Raw genomic sequence first — 6,989 nt, forward strand, 5'->3', positions numbered from 1 at the left:
TAAAAAAACGGTGTTGACGAGCCGCTGTTCAGGAGCTTAGTAGAATTCATAAACAACTTTATTTCGTTCTGGTGCTGCAGAGCAAAAGTTTTTTGAAATTTTGTTAATGAAAACTAAATTACCAAATAAATTAGAATTAAGACACTAATAGCAAGGAATTGATTGATTGTAAAGACCTTCACTATGTTTGGTCTACAAAAGACTTTTCATTTTTTAAAATTAACTAAGATAGTTTAAAATTTTATTTATTATTATTCAATTGAAAGTTCTGTTTTTGTTTTCATTATGTTTGAAAAGTATAATTGATTATATAAAAGTTGTTTTTGTTTTCTTTTATATAGTAAATACTATACTAAAAAAATGAAATATGAAATAATAAAAGATAATTTAAAAAAAACGTTAACAAAATATAGTATTAAAAAATACCGAAAAAAAATTGTGGTACATTTTTACTAAAATTGGTGCATTTTTTCAAAATTTTGGTACACAAAATTTTTTTTGGAATGGCAACCGTGCTCCTAACTGAACTAAATAGCCTAGAAATATATCGACTTAACGAACTCCTGACTTACTGAACGCAATAGCATAGAAATGTACCAGCATATCGAACCCCTAACTTTCTGAACTAAAATATTTAGCTCAGAAATGAACCGACTCACAGTGGGCGATTTGTTCTCGCTGGCGGCATTTAATTAATAACTTCTAAACTAAAATAGATGTCTTCAGTCGGTTTTTTTCACTGATCAGAGAAAAATCGTAAAATTTTCTAAGTTAAAAATTTTGTTTACAAAATTTTTTTTTTTAATTAAAAAAAAATTTTTTTTAATTTAAAATTTTGTTGTACTTTTATTTTATTTGAACTTCAATTAACATATTTCATATATAAACTTTATCTAAAAAATGATGGGATGATGGAAAAAAATGGGATGACTTCTGAGTGCAATACTAAAAAAAGATCCCTTTTTGGTACTAACACTGTGTCTAAAAAGTACCATAGTTTCAAGGCTAGCAGGTAATAGCAGTGAATATTACACATTTTGGACGCCACTGATTCACACTTTCGGCTAATAAAAAGAGTTAGACTGAATCCACTTGAATCAGGTAAGTTCTACTCCACGAAAGACAGGTGTACGCTAATCCGGGCGAGTTGTTAATACACTGAATTACCACTACCTTTTATGAGCTACACATTTATAGACCGGTCACAAACATTGATTTTTTTTTAAATACATACCTTGAATATAATAAAAAACCAAACTTCTAACTAATTCGCTAAAAATTGTAAATTTGCGAGGAACTCGAAATCAATGCGCGAAAAAAAGAAAGAATTTTCTAGAGCTCTTTGCAAAATCATATCGTGTGTTTGACCGTTCACAGCTGATGATCAGTTGATCGTAGAGCTTTTAAAAAGCTTTTAAAAATCTAATCAAAGCATCTGCTATCGATATGTGAAAAAATATTAACGGTTTTTTTAAATTTGAAAATTTGAATTAAATGCCGCTAGCAAGACCAAATCGCCCACTGTGCGACTGGCCGAACCCCTAGCTTACTGAACGAAAGTATTTGCCACAAAAATGTACTTCTTAAGTCAGCTAAGACACATACCTTACCACCACGGTTGCCACTTTTGGCACAAATGTACCAAAACGGGTACATTTTTTACGCGTTGGTACATTGAATAACTTTTTTACGTTTTGGTACATTTTTAATATGAAGCTGAAGCAATGTTTTGTGAATAACTTCCATGTTTTTGATCCTAGCACATCCGGGCTTGGATTTATATTGTGTCTACCAAGAATGAGGTCTTTTTCTCTAAAATTGCTCAAAATATACAAATTTTATAAAATTTTGAGGGCGGAAGGGGCGGGGAAAAATTTGAATGGGCGTGCCGAATTCTGAAACGTAAAAAAAGTGAGGTTATCTGAAAAAAATGCAAATTGCGCCAATTGTGCGGAAAAATTCAAAAAAAGACAACTATTGACGGATTAAGAATTGATGACTCTGCAACATACAGTTGAAGTTATTGCTCACTTATGCTAACTTCATTTTCAAAATCCTTTCCAAAGTTGAAAATTGTTCTTCATACTTTGAGGGTACAACAAGGGCGTTTTTACGAAAACAAACAATATCTCATGTCCGCTATGTCCGCCATGTCCGCAATGTCCGCAATGTCCGCCATGTCCGCCATGTCTGCGATCCGCCTGCGATCCGCTTGCGAACCGCCTGCGATCCGCGTGTGATCCGCCTGCGGTCCGCTTGCGAACCGCCTGCGATCCGCCTGCGATCCGCCTGCGATCCGCTTGCGAACCGCCTGCGATCCGCGTGTGATCCGCGTGCGAACCGCCTGCGATCCGCTTGCGAACCGCCTGCGATCCGCTTGCGATCCGCTTGCGAACCGCCTGCGATCCGCCTGCGATCCGCGTGCGAACCGCCTGCGATCCGCTTGCGAACCGCCTGCGATCCGCTTGCGAACCGCCTGCGATCCGCGTGTGATCCGCCTGCGATCCGCTTGCGAACCGCCTGCGATCCGCTTGCGATCCGCCTGCGATCCGCGTGCGATCCGCCTGCGAACCGCCTGCGATCCGCTTGCGATCCGCCTGAGATCCGCCTGCGATCCGCCTGCGAACCGCCTGCGATCCGCCTGCGAACCGCCTGCGATCCGCCTGCGATCCGCTTGCGAACCGCCTGCGATCCGCGTGCGAACCGCCTGCGATCCGCCTGCGATCCGCGTGCGATCCGCTTGCGAACCGCCTGCGATCCGCCTGCGAACCGCCTGCGATCCGCGTGTGATCCGCCTGTGATCCGCCTGCGATCCGCTTGCGAACCGCCTGCGAACCGCCTGCGATCCGCTTGCGATCCGCCTGCGATCCGCGTGCGAACCGCCTGCGATCCGCCTGCGATCCGCATGCGATCCGCTTGCGAACCGCCTGCGATCCGCCTGCGAACCGCCTGCGATCCGCCTGCGATCCGCCTGCGATCCGCTTGCGAACCGCCTGCGATCCGCGTGTGATCCGCGTGCGAACCGCCTGCGATCCGCTTGCGAACCGCCTGCGATCCGCGTGTGATCCGCCTGCGGTCCGCTTGCGAACCGCCTGCGATCCGCCTGCGATCCGCCTGCGAACCGCCTGCGATCCGCCTGCGATCCGCCTGCGATCCGCTTGCGAACCGCCTGCGATCCGCGTGTGATCCGCGTGCGAACCGCCTGCGATCCGCTTGCGAACCGCCTGCGATCCGCTTGCGATCCGCTTGCGAACCGCCTGCGATCCGCCTGCGAACCGCCTGCGAACCGCCTGCGATCCGCCTGCGATCCGCTTGCGATCCGCCTGCGATCCGCTTGCGAACCGCCTGCGATCCGCCTGCGATCCGCCTGCGATCCGCCTGCGATCCGCCTGCGATCCGCGTGTGATCCGCCTGCGATCCGCGTGTGATCCGCCTGCGATCCGCTTGCGATCCGCGTGTGATCCGCCTGCGATCCGCTTGCGATCCGCTTGCGATCCGCGTGTGATCCGCCTGCGATCCGCCTGCGATCCGCGTGCGATCCGCCTGCGATCCGCGTGCGATCCGTAGTATTATTAAATAACTAATAATCGCGAGAGAATCGCGCGCGAATCGCGGGTGAATCGCAGGCGAATAAATCGCGGGGCGAGAAAATGTTTGAAAACACAACTTGTTATATTTTAAAAATAGTTGAATATAATAATTTAAGTATTATTAAATAACTAATAATCGCGGGGCGAGAAAATGTAATAATAATAATCCGCCTGCGATCCGCTTGCGATCCGCCTGTGATCGGCTTGCGATCCGCGTGTGATCCGCCTGCGATCCGCTTGCGAACCGCCTGCGATCCGCTTGCGATCCGCCTGCGATCCGCTTGCGATCCGCCTGCGATCCGCCTGCGATCCGCCTGCGATCCGCTTGCGATCCGCGTGTGATCCGCTTGCGAACCGCCTGCGATCCGCGTGCGAACCGCCTGCGATCCGCTTGCGAACCGCCTGCGATCCGCTTGCGATCCGCCTGCGATCCGCCTGCGATCCGCCTGCGATCCGCTTGCGATCCGCGTGTGATCCGCTTGCGAACCGCCTGCGATCCGCGTGCGAACCGCCTGCGATCCGCTTGCGAACCGCCTGCGATCCGCCTGCGATCCGCGTGTGATCCGCCTGCGATCCGCGTGTGATCCGCCTGCGATCCGCTTGCGATCCGCCTGCGATCCGCCTGCGATCCGCTTGCGATCCGCCTGCGATCCGCTTGCGATCCGCTTGCGATCCGCCTGCGATCCGCCTGCGATCCGCTTGCGATCCGCCTGCGAACCGCCTGCGATCCGCCTGCGATCCGCGTGCGATCCGTAGTATTATTAAATAACTAATAATCGCGAGTGAATCGCGCGCGAATCGCGGGTGAATCGCAGGCGAATAAATCGCGGGGCGAGAAAATGTTTGAAAACACAACTTATGTTATATTTTAAAAATATTTGAATATTATAATTGAAGTATTATTAAATAACTAATAATCGCGAGCGAGTCGCTCGCGAATCGCGGGTAAATCGCAGGCAAATCGCGATTGAAGTATTATTAAATAACTAATAATACTTCAATTATAATATTCAAATATTTTAAAAATATAACATAACATAACATAAATCGCGGGGCGAATCGCAGGCGATGTCCGCCATGTCCGCTGTGTCCGCCATGTCCGCCATGTCCGCTGTGTCCGCCATGTCCGCCATGTCCGCTCTGTCCGCCATGTCCGCTGTGTCCGCAATGTCCGCCATGTCCGCTGTGTCCGCCATGTCCGCCATGTCCGCTGTGTCCGCCACGTCCGCTGTGTCCGCCATGTCCGCTCTGTCCGCCATGTCTGCTGTGTCCGCAATGTCCGCCATGTCCGCTGTGTCCGCCATGTCCGCTGTGTCCGCCATGTCCGCCATGTCCGCTGTGTCCGCCATGTCCGCTGTGTCCGCTGTGTCCGCAATGTCCGCCATGTCCGCTGTGTCCGCTCTGTCCGCCATGTCCGCAATGTCCGCCATGTCCGCTGTGTCCGTCATGTCCGCAATGTCCGCAATGTCCGCCATGTCCGCTCTGTCCGCTGTGTCCGCCATGTCCGTCATGTCCGCAATGTCCGCTATGTCCGCCATGTCCGCTATGTCCGCAATGTCCGCTATGTCCGCTTGTCTGTCTGCGATCCGCCTGCGATCCGCTTGCGAACCGCCTGCGATCCGCTTGCGATCCGCCTGCGATCCGCGTGCGAACCGCCTGCGATCCGCCTGCGATCCGCATGCGATCCGCTTGCGAACCGCCTGCGATCCGCCTGCGAACCGCCTGCGATCCGCCTGCGATCCGCCTGCGATCCGCTTGCGAACCGCCTGCGATCCGCGTGTGATCCGCGTGCGAACCGCCTGCGATCCGCTTGCGAACCGCCTGCGATCCGCTTGCGATCCGCTTGCGAACCGCCTGCGATCCGCCTGCGAACCGCCTGCGATCCGCCTGCGATCCGCCTGCGAACCGCCTGCGATCCGCCTGCGATCCGCATGCGATCCGCTTGCGAACCGCCTGCGATCCGCCTGCGAACCGCCTGCGATCCGCCTGCGATCCGCGTGCGAACCGCCTGCGATCCGCTTGCGATCCGCCTGCGATCCGCTTGCGATCCGCGTGTGATCCGCCTGCGAACCGCCTGCGATCCGCTTGCGATCCGCGTGTGATCCGCCTGCGATCCGCCTGCGAACCGCCTGCGATCCGCTTGCGATCCGCTTGCGATCCGCCTGCGATCCGCTTGCGATCCGCTTGCGATCCGCGTGTGATCCGCTTGCGATCCGCCTGCAATCCGCCTGCGATCCGCGTGTGATCCGCTTGCGATCCGCTTGCGATCCGCGTGTGATCCGCTTGCGATCCGCTTGCGATCCGCGTGTGATCCGCTTGCGATCCGCTTGCGATCCGCCTGCGATCCGCCTGCGATCCGCTTGCGATCCGCCTGCGATCCGCTTGCGATCCGCGTGTGATCCGCTTGCGATCCGCGTGTGATCCGCTTGCGATCCGCCTGCGATCCGCCTGCGATCCGCGTGTGATCCGCTTGCGATCCGCTTGCGATCCGCGTGTGATCCGCTTGCGATCCGCTTGCGATCCGCCTGCGATCCGCTTGCGAACCGCCTGCGATCCGCCTGCGATCCGCGTGCGATCCGTAGTATTATTAAATAACTAATAATCGCGAGAGAATCGCGCGCGAATCGCGGGTGAATCGCAGGCGAATAAATCGCGGGGCGAGAAAATGTTTGAAAACACAACTTATGTTATATTTTAAAAATATTTGAATATTATAATTGAAGTATTATTAAATAACTAATAATCGCGAGCGAGTCGCTCGCGAATCGCGGGTAAATCGCAGGCAAATCGCGATTGAAGTATTATTAAATAACTAATAATACTTCAATTATAATATTCAAATATTTTAAAAATATAACATAACATAACATAAATCGCGGGGCGAATCGCAGGCGATGTCCGCCATGTCCGCTGTGTCCGCCATGTCCGCCATGTCCGCTGTGTCCGCCATGTCCGCCATGTCCGCTCTGTCCGCCATGTCCGCTGTGTCCGCAATGTCCGCCATGTCCGCTGTGTCCGCCATGTCCGCCATGTCCGCTGTGTCCGCCACGTCCGCTGTGTCCGCCATGTCCGCTCTGTCCGCCATGTCCGCTGTGTCCGCAATGTCCGCCATGTCCGCTGTGTCCGCCATGTCCGCTGTGTCCGCCATGTCCGCCATGTCCGCTGTGTCCGCCATGTCCGCTGTGTCCGCTGTGTCCGCAATGTCCGCCATGTCCGCTGTGTCCGCTCTGTCCGCCATGTCCGCAATGTCCGCCATGTCCGCTGTGTCCGTCATGTCCGCAATGTCCGCAATGTCCGCCATGTCCGCTCTGTCCGCTGTGTCCGCCATGTCCGCCATGTCCGCTGTGTCCGCCATGTCCGCCATGTCCGTCATGTCCGCAATGTCCGCTATGTCCGCCA

The sequence above is a fragment of the Drosophila sulfurigaster genome, chromosome 3, assembly GCF_023558435.1.
Source record: "Drosophila sulfurigaster albostrigata strain 15112-1811.04 chromosome 3, ASM2355843v2, whole genome shotgun sequence".
NCBI classification, from domain to species: Eukaryota; Metazoa; Arthropoda; class Insecta; order Diptera; family Drosophilidae; genus Drosophila; species Drosophila sulfurigaster.